Below are 17,197 nucleotides of genomic sequence, written 5' to 3'. Positions count from 1 at the left end.
AGGGAAGGGAGGATTTGGGAAGGGAAGGGAAGGTTTTGGTAGGTTTGGGAAGGGAAGAGTTGGGAAGGGAATGTTTGGGAAGGGAAGGTTTGTTAAAGTTTGGGAAGGTTTGGGAAAGGAACATTTGGGAAGGACTGGGATGGTTGGGAAGGGAAGGTTTGTGATGGGATGGTTTGGAAAAGGAAGGGAAGTCAATATTTGTGAAGATAAGGTTTGGGAATGGAAGATTTAGGAAGGATTGGAGATGGAAGGGAAGGTTTGGGAAGTTTTGAGGAGGAAAGGGTTGGGAAGTTTTGGAGGGTATAGGTAGTGAAGGATTGGGAAGGATTGGGAAGGTTTGGGAAGGGAAGGTATGGGTAGGTAAGGTTTGGGGAGGTTTGGGAAGGTTTGGGAAGATTTGGGAAGGTTTGGGAAGGTTTGGAAAATTTGGGAAGGGAAGGTTTGGGAAGGGAAGGTTTGGGAAGGGAAGGTTTGGGAAGGGAAGGTTTGGGAAGGGAAGGGAAGGGAAGGGAAGGGAAGGGAAGGGAAGGGAAGGGAAGGGAAGGTTTGGGAAGGGAAGGTTTGGGAAGGGAAGGTTTGGGAAGGGAAGGTTTGGGAAGGGAAGGTTTGGGAAGGGAAGGGAAGGTTTGGGAAGGGAAGGTTTGGGAAGGGAAGGTTTGGGAAGGGAAGGTTTGGGAAGGGAAGGTTTGGGAAGGGAAGGGAAGGTTTGGGAAGGTTTGGGAAGGGAAGGTTTGGGAAGGTTTGGGAAGGGAAGGTTTGGGAAGGGAAGGTTTGGGAAGGTTTGGGAAGGTTTGGGAAGGTTTGGGAAGGTTTGGGAAGGTTTGGAAGGGAAGGGAAGGGAAGGGAAGGGAAGGGAAGGGAAGGGAAGGGAAGGGAAGGGAAGGGAAGGTTTGGGAGGGTTTGGGAATTTTTGGGAAGGGAAGATTGGGGAAGGTTTGGTAAGGCTGGGGAAGGTTTGGGAATGTTTGGGAAGGTTTGGGAAGGCTAGGTTTGTGAAGGGAAGGTTTGGGAAGCTTTGGGAAGTTAAGGTTTGGAATGGTTTGGGAAGGGAAGGTTTGGGAAAGTTTTGGAAGGTAAGGGAAGGCTTGGGAAGGGAATGTGTGGGAAGGGAATGGGAGGGAAGGGAAGGGAAGGTTTGGGAAAGGAAGGGAAGTTTTGGGAAAGGAAGGGAAGTTTTGGGAAGGTTTGGGAAGGGAGGGTTTGGGAATGTTTGGGAAGCTTTGGGAAGCTTTGGGAATGTTTGGAAAGTTTTGGGAAAGGAAGGTTTGGGAAGGGAAGCGAAGGTTTGGAAAGGGAAGGTTTGGGAAGGGAGGCTTTGAGAAGTCTTGGGAATGTTGGTGAAGTTTTGGGAAGGCTTGGGAAGGTTTGGGAAGGGAAGTTTTGGGAAGGCTGGGGAAGGTTTTGGAATGCTGGGGAAGGTTTTGGAAGGTTTGGAAAGGATTGGGAACGTTGCGGAAGATTTGGGAAGGCTGGGGAAGGTCTTGGAAGGTTTGGAAACGTTTGGGAAGGTTTGGGAGGGTTTGGGAATGATTGGGAAGGGAAGGTTAGGGAAAGTTTTTTAAGGTTAGGTTTGGGAAGGGAAGGTTTGGAAAGGTTTGGGAAGGGAAAGTTTGGAAAGGTTTGGGAAGGATTGGGAAGGGAAGGTTTCAGAAGGGAAGGGATGGGAAGGGAAGGGGACGGAAGGGAACGGAAGGGGACGGAAGGGAACGGAAGGGAAGGTTTGGGAAGGTTTGGGAAGGGAAGGTTTGGGAAGGTTTGGGAAGGTTTGAGAAGGTTTGGGAAGGGACGTTTTGGGAAGGATTGGGAAGGGAAAGTTTGGGAATGATTTGGAAGGTTTGGGAAGGTTTGGGAAGGTTTGGGAAGGTTTGGGAATGTTTGGGAAGGGAAGGGAAGGGAAGGGAAGGGAAGGGAAGGGAAGGGAAGGGAAGGGAAGGGAAGGGAAGGGAAGGGAAGGGAAGGGAAGGGAAGGGAAGGGAAAAGAAGGGATGGGAAGGGAAGGTTTGGGAATAGAAGGTTTGGGAATGTTTTGGAAGTTTTTGGAAGTTTGGGGAAGGGTAGATTTGGGAAGGTTTGGGAAGGTTTGGGAAGGGAAAGTTTTGGGAAGGAGGGTTTGGGAAGGAAATGGAAGGTTTGGGAAGGGAAGGTGTGGGAAAATTTTGGAAGGTAAGGGAAGGTTTGGGAAGGGAAGGTTTGGGAAGGTTTGGGAAGGGAAGGTTTGGGAAGGGAAGGTTTGGGAAGAGAAGGGAAGGTTTGCGAAGGCAAGGTTTGCGAAGGGAAGGTTTGAGAAGCTTTGGGAAGGGAAGGGAAGGGAAGGGAAGGGAAGGGAAGGGAAGGGAAGGGAAGGGAAGGGAAGGGAAGGGAAGGGAATGGAACGTAAGGGAAGGTCTGGGAAGATTTGGGAGGGGAAGATTTGGGAAGGTTTGGGAAGATTGGGGAAGGATTCGGAAGGTTGGGGAAGGTTTGGGAAAGTTTGGGAAGGTTTGGGAAGGGAACTTCTGGGAAGGGAAGGTTTGGGAATGTTTGGGAATGGAAGTTTAGGTATGGTTTTGGAAGGGTCGGTTTGGGAAGGGACGGTTTGGGAAGGTAATGGAAGGTTCAGGAAGGGAAGCTTTGGGAAGGGAAGCCTTGGGAAGATTTGGGAAGGTTTGGGAAGGGAAGGTGTGGGAAGGGTAGGTTTAGGGAAGGAAGGTTTAGGAGGGGATGGGATAGGAAGGTTTGGGAAGGTTTGGGAAGGGAACGTTTGGGAAAGTGTGGGAAGGTGTGGGAAGGTTTGGGAAGGTTTGGGAAGAGAATGTTTGGGAATGGAAGGTTTGGGAAGGTGTGGGAAGGTGTGGGAAGGTTTGGGAAGGGAAGGTTTGGGAAGGGAAGGTTTGGGAAGATTTGGGAAGGTATTGGAAGTTTTGGGATGGTTTGCGAAGGTTTGGGAAGGCAAAGTCAGGGAAGGGAAGGTTTGGGAAGGGAAGGTCTGGGAAGGGAAGGTTTGGGAAGGGAAGTTTTGGGAAGGTTTGTGAAGGAAAGGTTTGTGAAGGTTTGGAAAGGGATGGTTTGGGAAGGGAATGTTTGGGAATGGAAGGTTTGGGAAGGTTTGGGAAGGTTTGGGAAGGTTTGGGATGGGTAGGTTTGGGAAGGGTAGGTTTGGGATGGTTTGGGAAAGTTTGGGAAAGGAAATTTTGGGAAGGGAAGGGAATGTTTGGGAAGGGAAGGGAGGATTTGGGAAGGGAAGGGAAGGTTTTGGTAGGTTTGGGAAGGGAAGAGTTGGGAAGGGAATGTTTGGGAAGGGAAGGTTTGTTAAAGTTTGGGAAGGTTTGGGAAAGGAACATTTGGGAAGGACTGGGATGGTTGGGAAGGGAAGGTTTGTGATGGGATGGTTTGGAAAAGGAAGGGAAGTCAATATTTGTGAAGATAAGGTTTGGGAATGGAAGATTTAGGAAGGATTGGAGATGGAAGGGAAGGTTTGGGAAGTTTTGAGGAGGAAAGGGTTGGGAAGTTTTGGAGGGTATAGGTAGTGAAGGATTGGGAAGGATTGGGAAGGTTTGGGAAGGGAAGGTATGGGTAGGTAAGGTTTGGGGAGGTTTGGGAAGGTTTGGGAAGATTTGGGAAGGTTTGGGAAGGTTTGGAAAATTTGGGAAGGGAAGGTTTGGGAAGGCAAGTTTTGGGAAGGAAAGGTTAGGGAAGGGCAGGGAAGGTTTGGGAAGGGAAGGTTTAGGAGGGTTTGGAGAGGGAAGGTTTGGGAAGGGAAGGTTTGGGAAGGGAAGGTTTGGGAATATTTGGGAAGGTATTGGAAGTTTTGGGATGGTTTGCGAAGGCTTGTGTAGGTTTGGGAAGGCAAAGTCAGGGAAGGGAAGTGAAGGTTTGGGAAGGGAAGGTCTGGGAAGGGAAGGTCTGGGAAGGGAAGGTTTGGGAAGGGAAGGTCTGGGAAGGTTTGTGAAGGTTTGGAAAGGGAAGGTTTGGGAAGAGAATGTTTGGGAATGGAAGGTTTGGGAAGGTGTGGGAAGGTGTGGGAAGGTTTGGGAAGGGAAGGTTTGGGAAGGGAAGGTTTGGGAAGATTTGGGAAGGTATTGGAAGTTTTGGGATGGTTTGCGAAGGTTTGGGAAGGCAAAGTCAGGGAAGGCAAGGGAAGGTTTGGGAAGGGAAGGTCTGGGAAGGGAAGGTTTGGGAAGGGAAGTTTTGGGAAGGTTTGTGAAGGAAAGGTTTGTGAAGGTTTGGAAAGGGATGGTTTGGGAAGGGAATGTTTGGGAATGGAAGGTTTGGGAAGGTTTGGGAAGGTTTGGGAAGGTTTGGGAAGGTTTGGGATGGGTAGGTTTGGGAAGGGTAGGTTTGGGATGGTTTGGGAAAGTTTGGGAAAGGAAATTTTTAGGAAGGGAAGGGAAGGTTTGGGAAGGGAAGGGAGGATTTGGGAAGGGAAGGGAAGGTTTTGGTAGGTTTGGGAAGGGAAGAGTTGGGAAGGGAATGTTTGGGAAGGGAAGGTTTGTTAAAGTTTGGGAAAGGAACATTTGGGAAGGACTGGGATGGTTGGGAAGGGAAGGTTTCTGATGGGATGGTTTGGAAAAGGAAGGGAAGTCAATATTTGTGAAGATAAGGTTTGGGAATGGAAGATTTAGGAAGGATTGGAGATGGAAGGGAAGGTTTGGGAAGTTTTGAGGAGGAAAGGGTTGGGAAGTTTTGGAGGGTATAGGTAGTGAAGGATTGGGAAGGATTGGGAAGGTTTGGGAAGGGAAGGTATGGGTGGGTAAGGTTTGGGGAGGTTTGGGAAGGTTTGGGAAGATTTGGGAAGGTTTGGGAAGGTTTGGAAAATTTGGGAAGGGAAGGTTTGGGAAGGCAAGTTTTGGGAAGGAAAGGTTAGGGAAGGGCAGGGAAGGTTTGGGAAGGGAAGGTTTAGGAGGGTTTGGAGAGGGAAGGTTTGGGGAGGGAAGGTTTGGGAAGGTTTGGGAAGATTTGGGAAGGAAAGGGTTGGGAAGGTTTTGAATCGTATGGGAAGGGAAGGATTGCGAATATATGGGAATGTTTGGGAAGTTAAAGTTTGGGAAGGGAAGGTTTGGGAAGGGAAGGTTTGGGAAGGGAAGGTTTGGGAAGGGAGGGGAAAGTTTATGAATGGAAGGTTTTGGAAGGTTTGGGAAGGGAAGGTTTGGGAAGGGAACGTTTGGAAAGGTTTGGGAAGGTTTGGGAAAGGAACTTTTGGCAAGGGAATGGATCGTTTGGGAAGGGAATTGAAGATTTGGGAAGGGAAGGTTTTGGCGGGGAATGTTTGGGATTGGAAGGTTTGGAAAGGGATTGGAAGTGAATATTTGGGAAGGAAAGGTTTGGGAAGGGAAGATTTAGGAACGTTTGTCGAGGGAAGGGTCGGTTTGGGAAATTTTGGGAAGGAAAGGTTTGGGAAGTTTTGGGAAGGTAAGGTTTGGGAGTGTATTGGTAGGGAAGGATTTCGAAGGTTTGGGAAGGTTTGGGAAGGGAAAGTTTTGGAAGGTTTTGGAAGTTAAGTGAAGGTTTGGGAAGTGAAGGTTTGGGAAGGGAAGATTTAGGAAGGTTTGTGGAGGGAATGGAAGGATTGTAAAATTTTGAGAAGGAAATTTTTGGGAAGGGTTGGGAAGAGAATATTTGGGAAGGGTAGTGAAGGTTTGGTAGGGTTTTGGGAAGGTAAGGGTAGGTTTGGGAAGAGAAGTTTTGGTAAGGGTCGGTTTAGGAAGGTATGGGGAGGGAATGGAAGGTTTGCGAAATTTTGAGAAGGAAATTCTGGGCAAGGTTTGGGAAGAGAAGTTTTGGAGAGGTTTGGGAGGGTATGGGAAGGTTTGTGAAGGTTTGGGAAGGCTTGGGAAGGGAAGGTTTGGGAAAGGAAGGTTTGGGAAGGGAACGTTTGGGAAGGAAAGGTTTGGGAAGGTTGGAAAGATTTGGGAAGGTTTGGGAAGTTTTGGGAACGTTTGGGAAGGTTTGGAAATTTTGGGAATGGAAGGTTTGACAAGGTGAGTGAAGGCTTGGGAAGGGAAGGGAAGGGAATGTTTGGGATTGGAAGACTTAGGAGGGTTTGGAGAGTGAAGGTTTGGGGAGGGAAGGTTTGTGAAGGGAAGTTTTGTGAAGGGAAGGTTTGTGAAGGCTTGTGAAGGTTTGGGAAGGGGAGGTTTGGGAAGGTTTGGGAGAGTATTGGTAGGGATGGATTGGGAAGGTTTGGGATGGTTTGGGAAGGTTTGGGAATGTTTGGGAAGGGAAGGGAAGGGAAGGGAAGGGAAGGGAAGGGAAGGGAAGGGAAGGGAAGGGAAGGGAAGGGAAGGGAAGGGAAGGGAAAGGAAAGGAAGGGAAAGGAAGGGAAAGGAAGGGAAAGGAAGGGAAAGGAATGGTAAGGAAGGGAAAGGAAGGGAAAGGAAGGGAAAGGAAGTGGAGGTTTGGGAAAGGAAGGGAATATTTGGGAAGTTTTGGGAATGGAAGCTTTGGGAAAGGATGGGAATGTTTGGGAAGGTTTGATAAGGGAAGGGAAGGTTTGAGAAGGGAATGTTTGGGTAGTTTTGCGAGTGTAATGTTTGGGAAGGTTTTGGAAGGCTTGGGAAGGTTTTGGAAGATTTGGGAAGGAAGGTTTGGGAAGTTTTGGGATGGTTTCAGACGGTTTGGGAAGGGATGGTTTGGGAAAAAAGGTAACATTTGGGATGGGAAGTTTTGGGAAGGGAAGGGAAGATTTGTGAACGTAGGTTTTGGGAAGGGAAGGTTTGGTAAGGGACCTTTTGGGAAGGTTCTGGAAGGTTTGGGAAGATTTGGGAAGGTCTGGGAAGGTTTGGGAAGGGAAGGTTTGGGAAGGGAAGGTTTGGAAAGGGAAGTTTTGGGAAGGGAAGGTTTTTGAAGTGAAGGTTTGGTATGTTTTGGGAAGATTTGGGAAGGTTTGGGAAAGTTTGGGAGGTGAAGGTTTGGGAAGGGAAACCTTGGAAATATTTGGGAAGGGAAGGTTGGCGAAGGGAAGGGATCCTTTGGGAAGGGAACCTTTGGGAAGGGAACCTTTGGTAGGGGTAGGGAAGCTTAGGGAAGATTTGGGAATGTTTGGGAAGGGAAGGGATGGAAAGGGAAGGGAATGTTTGGGAAGGTTTTGTAAGGTTTGGGAAGTTAAGGTTTTGGATGGGAAGTTTTGTGAATGTTTGGGAAGCTTTGGGAAGGGAAGGGAAGGGAAGGGAAGGGAAGGGAAGGGAAGGGAAGGGAAAGGAAGGGAAGGGAAGGGAATGTTTTTCAAGGGAAAGTTTTAGAAGGGAAGGTTTAGGAAATCTAGGGAACGTTTGGGAGGGAGCGGGGAAGGGTGGAATGGATTGACGGAGGGAGGGAGATAGGGAGGAAGGAAGGGCGGAAGGGCGGAATGGAGTGAGGGAGGGAAGAAGGCAGGGAGGGAGGGAGGGAGGAATGGATGGAGGAAGGCAGGAAGGAAGGTAGGAAGGCAGGAAGGAAGGCAGGAAGGAAGGTAGGAAGGCAGGAAATCAGGAAGGAAATCAGGAAGGAAGGAAGGAAATCAGGAAGGAAATCAGGAAGGAAATCAGGAAGGAAGGAAGGAAGGAAGGAAGGAAGGAAGGAAGGAAGGAAGGAAGGAAGGAAGGAAGGAAGGAAGGAAGGAAGGAAGGAAGGAAGGAAGGAAGGAAGGAAGGAAGGAAGGAAGGAAGGAAGGAAGGAAGGAAGGAAGGAAGGAAGGAAGGAAGGAAGGAAGGAAGGAAGGAAGGAAGGAAGGAAGGAAGGAAGGAAGGAAGGAAGGAAGGAAGGAAGGAAGGAAGGAAGGAAGGAAGGAAGGAAGGAAGGTTGGTTCACTAGACATGATTACATGATTTCACAGAGGTTTCAAATGGAGCCTTGAGGTGACCCAGGCTCTTTGGATGAGTTTCTGCCATGGTTTTGTTGCAGAACTTGTCCTGGTCAGTGTGCACACAAGCTGCACTGTGTCTTTTGATCTAGAGCCAGGTATTGGTACCTTGAGTGGATGGCTCTGATGGATCTGTTATACAAAACAAGTACTGGCATCTTGAAAGTGCATTTTAGGTCTTTGACTGCATGAATTCCCAACGTGATCACCTTTAGGAATTATAACATCATCAGTCTCCATGTGCAGCAAGGAAGAAAGAGGAATACCTTTAAGCATCTATCAGTTTGGGGTTATTTGGGGTGTTTGTGTGTGTTTCCACTTATTCAAGAGGCCTCTGAAGAAAGTATATGATTACACATAATTTTTAATAAAGCTATGGTTATGAACTTTGTTTCAATAGTGAAGGCATGTGAAATGAGAAAAGGGAAGGAAAGGATTGTAAAAGATCTTTAGGGGGAAAAATGAGAGGCTGTCCCAGCTTCGGCCCCTCCCAATGCCTTGTGGACCCCCAGCACTGATGCAGAAAAGGCCAAGATGATGTGAAACCACTGCTTAGCAATAGCTAAATCATCAATGTGTTACCAACACTGTTCCAGTCAAAAATCCAAAACATATTGCTCCATTCAAACTACTATAAAGAAATTTAATTGTGTCCCAGTGAAAAACAGTACAGGAGGAAAAGACAGAGATCATAATTGGAGAATATTTTTTATATTTACCTGATAGCATTATTTTTTACTTATTTTTAAATGTCTTTTCTGTTTTATTTCATTGCATTTTTAGTTACTTCCTAGACATGCAATACCGCTTCTTGTCCTTGCTAAAATCAACTAGCTTTAGACAAGTCAACATTTTACCTAGGAACTTCTAAGGAAAAGAAAACTTATATTTAAATATAAAAAATATTTTTGCAGGTAAACCCTATTTGGGGGCTTTACATAACCAGTAGAATATGAATTGGGAAAGCAAATTGTCCTAAAAATTAATAAGAACTTTTCAGAAAAAGAAGTTTGCAGAAAAGGTCATAGTTTCAAAATTTGGAAATCAGCCATTAAATTGTCTAATCAGAATTCCTTGGGGAACATTTATTCAGGGAAAAAGAAATCAGATTAATGGAAATAATTTTCTTCCAGAAATAATTTGATCAGGTCTCCATTTAACTTTTATATTAATTTGACCAAAAAGAGGAAAACAAAGTAATGTCTGGGCTGGAATCTTCTGTTTATTGTTCCTTCCTTGTTAAAAAGCTCAGAGATAATTTTTATTGGTAGCAATTTGGTGTTAGTAGATAATCAACGATTTATTACTAGATTCATACCATATTGCTTCTTCAACTTGCAAAAACCCCTTTCTTTCACCCATAAAACACTTTTTAATTTATCACCTCTTGAGAGCACTTAAGCAACTGTGATTCAATTAAGCCAGTGTTCAATGTCTGTGCCTGTGTTTCACACTTGGCTGATAAAAGAAAAGTATGGGTCACATTATACCTTATTGATGGACTATAGCTTATTTATGGTTTTAACCTCTAAGTCTTTAACAGTCACATGAATTTTGCATGTGTGTGTGTAGAGAGTGCTGAGCTGATAAACGAAATCTACAAGTGCAACCAACACAGAGAAAGGAGAAACATGTTTTAACATTTTATTTGTTTATGTAGTGAATCTATAGTTTTTGGTTTTGTCGTTCCAGAGAGCAATTTTCCCTCCTTACATGCACAACAGGGATGCCATAAGCACTAGTAGTGCAACTTTTCCTAAACTGGAAGAGCCACCAATGCTATTTGAAGGGATTTTCCCAGGGATTGAGTCTCTCATCTATTCTGTTTGCTTCCTAAAGTCCTGTGATAGGCTTTCTGGAAATGATGCAATTTCAGCTTGTGACATCAATGCATCAGAGAAAGGAAATATATGCAGGTGAGGAAACTCAATCAGACAACTGTAAACTGATTTGTCCAAGGTCATGTAGAAAGAGCCAACAAACCTATTATATATATGAATATACACGCATATATATAGAGAGGGAGATAGATTATATATATATATATATATATATATATATATATATATATATATATATATATATATGATGTATAGATATATAGATGTATAGCTATATATAGATATATAGATATATAGATATATAGATATATAGATATATAGATATATAGATATATAGATATAGGTCCAGACTGGGTTTGAATCCAGAGGGGAACACAAAATTTCAGAGGCACCTAGTTTAGCTGAGGGAATGAAGTGCACAAAAATGGATAAAACCAAATCTTTTAAAATGTTAAAGGAATTATGCACTGTTTTCAGTCTCTATTTAATCTGCCATATTGCTCCCACATGGAAGCTTTGAAATAAAGGCAGAATCTCAGAACACAAAATGGAAGGATAGACAGTGAAAGGTAGTTGAAGTTCTTGGTCTATTCATCAGGAATAGACCCCGATGTCTATTCCACAGGCTCACCCGAATAATGCCTTTTGAAGCTGTTCAATGGCAGGGGTTCAGAAGAATAAGGAAAAATATTGTTTGTTTTTATTAATTCACTTGTGCAAAATGAAGCTTTTGGGGACATTGTCTCTCAAGTACAGCTGACAAGATATTGTCTCGGAATTGAAACACAAAATCTTACTGAAATAAATTTGCATGAGTCTCCTGTACTTAATAAATCCTGCACAGCCCATGGAAAAGGCTGGGTGAATTTAAAGAGCACAAAATATTCTTGTAAAGAGAGGTTTAAATGAACATCAAAACAGTAAATTGGAACAGGTGGAATATTTTTGTTTAAAATTTTCTTTGGCTTAGAATGTCTTTTAACAAACTTTATTTTTTGTCAGGAGCTCTGATATTTTATAATTTTTCCACTTTTATGTATACCTTTTCTGTAAACAGAGAAATGAATTTTTTAGGATTCATATCAGGTTCGTTGTTGAGGAAGAAATGTTTCCCAAGAAGTTCATTATGTCCAGCAGGTAGTGATGATGATGATGATGATGACGATGACACAAAGGTGTCAGCAAAAGTGGCTGAGCTGTCAAGTGAAGGTGGGAACCAGCAGATCCCCAGGGAAGGTGCAGTATTCCCTCAGAAATTTCCGATAGGAGTTTTTCTTGAAGCAGATGTGAGAATTAAAGATTAATAATGATGTAATTTTTGTTTTATTATGATTTTCTCAAACTTTCCATCACTGAAAAGGTACAAAGATGAGGGTTTTCCTCATTTTGTTTTGTTGTTTTTTTGTTGGGTCTGAGTTTTTTCTCTCCTGACTCAAACTCTCTTTTGTGTTGTTGCTGCTCCTGGTGGTGTTCCCTGTTTATTTAATCCAGCTGTTTGGTAGGCATTCTGTTTTACTTTGTGTTTAGCTGCTGATTTCTGGCTGTGGCTTCTATCTCTAATTTTGTACATAATGAACAAAATAGAAGAAAAACAAACAATAGCAAAATATGTCATGATCCTTTGCATCTTTTCCATGCTTTTTGTTGATCATATGCACATAATTTGTCATGCTGCCAAGAGCATCTGAACTTCAGTCAACTAGCTTTGGGACTGTAATTCCTTTATGGTCTATTCTCCTATTTATTTTGTTCTGAATGGTTTAGCAGTGCAGCTTGGAAAAGATACAGGCAAAGATCTTTGGACTAAATTTCTGTTGAATTAACATACCATTGGCTACAGGCATAACGCATGTTGGGCTGGCAATTGGCCTTGAGAATGCAAATCAAATGAATTTATTTTCTTTTTCAACTCCTATCTACTTGGAGGAGCAGACATTCTTATCAAAAGTTAATGTTATACTAGCAACATATTACGACCAGAGAATGGCAATGGATACAAGAAGTTCATTCATCTATTCATCTGTGTATCTATGTATCCTACATATGTTAATAGAACATGTCTGCTACACAGAATTCATTATATTTAGTTTCTTCTGCTTAGTTCTTGCATATGGAAATAAAACTGCATTGGACTTTTTTATTTTCTTTTATTTTCTTTATTTTTTTCTGAGTTTTTTTTTTTTTAAATGAGGTTTTTTTGTTTGTTTTTTTTTAATGGTTATATGATTTTTATTATTCATAGGGAAAAGAAATATAGCCAAGAGGTAGGTTGGACCAACTGAAGTAAATCACAGGGTAAATAGATTATTAAACTAAACTGTCTAATGTACATAAGAGACTCCTAGTATAGCTCTCTCTGGCTATATTGGTCTGCCTTTGCAGTCAGACAACAATGGTAGTTTTCAAAAATGTCTCCAGTATGGGAATTTGTGTAGTAGAAATCTATATCTAATGGTATTCCAGTCTCCTTTTTCAGACTGGTATGAGAAACAGCTATTCCTAGGAAGCACCTCATCTCACCCTGATTAATAAAACTAAAATATAATCGTAAATGTAAGATTTAGTAATGCTATTTGCCCTCCAATAAAAGAATCGAGCTGAGTAACCCAGATGTACCTGTCTTCTGTAGTTTGTTGAGATGAATGCCATTTACAATTTTACAGAATTTGAGATCTTCCACTATTTTTTGATATTGAGATAGAGTTGCATTCCAAAGTATAGCATGCCTCATGATAGTGGATAGCATCCTTTCATGATAAGAATGGTATATGTTGTGTATTCACAATCCTTAGTAATTCCGCAGTGAATGAGAATCAAATATTGATCAATATGCCTCAATACAGATATGAGATTTAGTCATATGCTTCTGTACAATCATCAAATATTTATGCATGTGGATCAATAAAGATTAAGAATAAAGTTAGCAAGATACAGACAACAATTTCTTAAAAGAAAAAATACCGTTTTCTTATGAAGTAAAAATTAATAGTTAATGTATCTGTGTACCTTTGTGGATATATCTTAGATAGAGACTTGCATTTGTGACCCAGCAGGTGGTGAGAACATTGTAACTGCTCAAAAAATATCAAGAGGTTGGCTACATTGCTCCTGACCAAGTCAGTAGCTGAATTAAAATTCACTTACTTTAAATAATGATATGAAAAATCTTGAACTGAAAATCCCTGTGCCTGTCTAGCCACAGAATCCTAGTCAAGCAGTCAAGGTAGAAAAATCATAAAACTGTATGATACGAACCTATCACTGCTGGAGAGTGAGATTAGAGTCAGCACAGCCAATCTCTGTCATCTGCTCCTGCAGTTTCTTGACCAGGTTGCAGGGTAGGCAGTATCCTCCCTTTTGTGCTGCCATGTGCTGTCTTCTGCATCAAGGTATTTGACGCAGTCCAAAAGTTTCACATTCTGAATCGAAATTCATGAGAGCAGATTTGGACTGAGCCATAAGACATTATCCTACAAGAGTTGTCCATTGAAGCATTAAACTCACTAAATGTAAACTCAGAGTAGACAGTCTGTAACTAAGCTATAAGAACCAGTCCTAAATGAGCTAAAATACGTGCTGGAAGACAGGAATGTGTGTTTTTTCCCATAGTGTTTGATCCCACTAAAGAAACTCTTCTGAACCAAGTCTCCAAGGTAGTTCACTTAAAGTTAACACGGTCATTTCTACAAGGCTTTGCCCTCCTCACACGTAGCCACACCTTCAGCGGACTTGTCCAAACTGCAGGAGAGAATGTTTTTATACATCACGTTTTTATACGTGAAATTGCTGCATCAGAAATATACTCCATGGAGAAAAGACAGGCAAAAAGACAATAAAAGGAATTTAACTATAAATATTTTCTTCTTTTTACCCTGACTTCTTCTACCAAAATTAAAAAGCTTGATGATGTTATTTTTAAAATTAATTTTCTCAGTATTTCTATGTACATTCAGTATATCTGTGCATATTATTTCAAAATATAATTTCCTTTAAAGAAAGCCATCATTCAAATATTTATAAATGTTTTGCTAAACTTCAAGAAACTAATTTTTTTTTTCAGACTTATATCAGGGACCAAACATTACTTAATCATTGAGTTTTTTAATACTAAAGATTACAGCCTCAGAACAAAGGTTCCCCTATAATGGAACATATAATTTTGAGGAATGTGTACTTAGTTGTCTTAAATATTAGTCTTAAATATGATATTAAAAATTCTGTATTGTATTTATAATTATATATGATATATATTAAGAAGCTATGTTATATTTATAATATATTTAATAATTAAAAGGAAGTTGATTTAGGAAATCTATTTGGTCAGCAGATTCTTTTTCCTTTCCTTTCTTGTTCCTTTTTTCCTCTTTTTTTCTTTTCACAGTCTTTTAAAACAGCAAGTACCAATATCTTTTGTAAAGAACAGTGGAAGAAGTGTGAAGAGATGAAGAATCTAGGTGTACTCATCACTTGCTGAATGCCATTTTAAGAGAGCAAAAGAAAACAGAGAACCTTGATTACACAAAGACAGGTTCAAGGGATAACAATTCCATGAACGGTGCAGAGAACAGACGTGAATTAATGAATCACACTCATAAAGCATTAGAGACTGAGGGTGAGGATTCAGCCAGCATCTGGAATGAGAGGTCTACATCAAGCAGATGGAAATACCTCAGCTGCAAGTACTTTATAGCCGTCCTTCATTCTTTTATTGTTTTCTTTGTTACTTTAATTGCACTGGGAATTGTTCCTTGCTCTGAAAACCACAGCATCATTCCTTAAAGAACTACAACTGGTTTTGTATGTGGGTTTTTTAATTTCATAGCACATTATAAGACTAAAATTTATTTCTAATTTACAAAATAGAGCAAGATTTTCAACCCAGGGACACAGAATCTCCTGTAATGGAATATGGATATTTCTTAGAGTCAATAAATCTAAAACTTTTCAAATCTCTGAGGCAATCAAAAAAAAACATTTAAAATCTAAATGCATGTAAAATAGTGTCAGAGGAAAAAAAAGCAAAATCAGCTAGTGCACAACTGAATTAACTATCCCCCAAAACAGTTTTTAGCTGCTGATGTCTCTTGATGTAGTACACTTTTGTGACAGCAATGCTTTCCCGTGCTGTGTCATTCCTCTTGATGCTAATAGCCTTCTGACTTTGTAAGATAGGATTTCCAGTTGGTAAAATGTAATCAGTCATTTTGTCTTTGAATTGTCTCTTTAAAAGAAAATGAGACAAGCTAATTATTTGTATTCTGAAGGCAGAATACTTTCACTTTGTCCTCCACTTTTCAAAGGGGTATTCAACATTGGGCAAACAAAGCAAAATCGATAATGCACTGTTAGAAAGCAACTCTTGCAATGCTGTGCAGTCGTACAAGTTCCTGGGGAAGAATAATTTTAATCTTTTCTATTTTTAAGCAGGGGACATCCTCAAAAAATGAACATTTTGTTGTTGTTGCCCAATAAAACAAAGGAAGAGTTAAACAAGCAGTTAATGAATTACAAGGAGCAAAATCCAACCTGCTGCAATTCCTCTCGAGTTTCAGGCCAATGTGCACATTTTTTGTCAAAGACAGCAAAGGTGAGGCTAGAGTCCAATGTACAATGTCAGATTCTCTTATTTACAAAAAAAGCACATTATGTTTTTTCAGGTGAACATTTCTAAGTCCTCATACAAAACCCAGATATACAGAACACCTCCTTTGTATGAATTTTAAGTCTCACATTTTATGTTACATTCTTTTCGCCCAATATTTAATATCACTTTTTAAAAAATCAGTTTAATTTTTTTTATTATCACAAGTTCAAATTTATTTTCACTTTCTCAACTGTCAATAACATATCACTTTCAACTCAGTAAATGCAGCTAATTGTGTGTGTGTATACATACAAAGTTGAACCAATTTACTTGGATCCTTTGAACTAAGCCAGTGAAAGAAGGCAGCTGGGAAGACCTGGTGGCAGCCAAATCTTGAAACGTTAACAGAAGCAACTAAAGAAACCCTCACCAAGTCAGCCACACCACTATCCCAATTGCATCCGTAGCACTGAGTGCTGCCAGCAAAGTAGATTATAGGGTTTGTTTTATGAGTTCTTTGTCTGCCAGGCAGGCTTTGTGTGTGGGCATGTATGTAATAATTAGTCCTTGGTGAAGGAGGGGTGGGTACCAGTGCTAGTGTGCAAGGAGAGAATGAGCAGGTGTTCAAAAGTGCATTTCTCTTCCCTCAGACACGAGGCTGCCATCCACCAGCCAAAAATGACATTACAAGGCTGATCTGCTCAGTGTGGTCTGAGATTCAGTTGTATGCAGTGGTCATTGAGCTCTGTAATTAATGTGGCTAAACTAAAATATCCAGCTGTTGGGTCCCCATTTTTCCCTCAGATGCATGTGTGTGGCTTCCATGCTTCAATGGGAACAGTGTGTGCATAGCTGAGGATGGGATCTGGTGCTGTGTATACACATTTGAGCTTCTGTATATACAACAGTTTTAAGGAGAAAGAGAAATATATTTTCCTGAATTATAATATTCATTAGCTTCTCATTTTCTTTCAGCACCAAATGTTACTATTTGCTTTTAGAGTCGTGGACTTTGGTTCATAGCAGTCTTCTTTGGCAAAGCATGTAGGTAATTTGGTGGCCCTGTTTCAACCAAAGCAAAGTAATTGTCTTAAACTCTAGCTCAACCACAGCCTGAGCTGTCTGGAAAAGTTAGAAGGGTGGGTAGGGAGAGAGAAAGAGGGAAGAGGGAAGAGGGAAGAGGGGAGAGGGGAGAGGGGAGAGGGGAGAGGGGAGAGGGGAGAGGGGAGAGGGGAGAGGGGAGAGGGGAGAGGAGAGGAGAGGAGAGGAGAGGAGAGGAGAGGAGAGGAGAGGAGAGGAGAGGAGAGGAGAGGAGAGGAGAGGAGAGGAGAGGAGAGGAGAGGAGAGGAGAGGAGAGGAGAGGAGAGGAGAGGAGAGGAGAGGAGAGGAGAGGAGAGGAGAGGAGAGGAGAGGAGAGGAGAGGAGAGGAGAGGAGAGGAGAGGAGAGGAGAGGAGAGGAGAGGAGAGGAGAGGAGAGGAGAGGAGAGGAGAGGAGAGGAGAGGAGAGGAGAGGAGAGGAGAGGAGAGGAGAGGAGAGGAGAGGAGAGGAGAGGAGAGGAGAGGAGAGGAGAGGAGAGGAGAGGAGAAAAACCTAATGTTCTGTTTGTATCTGAAATGTGAAACAGCAATGCCAAAATATCCTAGGAAGTCTATTCTTGCTGTACTATTGACCCAGCCAAAACCAAGTGCTTCTGGAAATCCTTCAAGAAATCTTATTTGAGTTATTTCCGGTCTTGCTGCCAGACCAGAGAGACTTGGATAAAACATTCAAAAGTTCGAATGTTTATCAGCTACTTCTTGCTTTTGCCTCTTCCTATCTAAACAAGAGCCCAGATTCACCTGCAGCTCTTCATGGACATGTCACTTCCTTCTGCAGATATCTCTGACTGGCTCTCCACCCATGCAGGTCAGAAAGTTGAAACAACTGAATTTAGATTTTCTAATCATAAAGCAAAG

The sequence above is a fragment of the Sturnus vulgaris genome, chromosome 5, assembly GCF_052056855.1.
Source record: "Sturnus vulgaris isolate bStuVul1 chromosome 5, bStuVul1.hap1, whole genome shotgun sequence".
NCBI lineage: Eukaryota > Metazoa > Chordata > Aves > Passeriformes > Sturnidae > Sturnus > Sturnus vulgaris.
The sequence above is the reverse complement of the archived record's forward strand: the minus strand, read 5'-3'. Positions refer to the sequence as shown.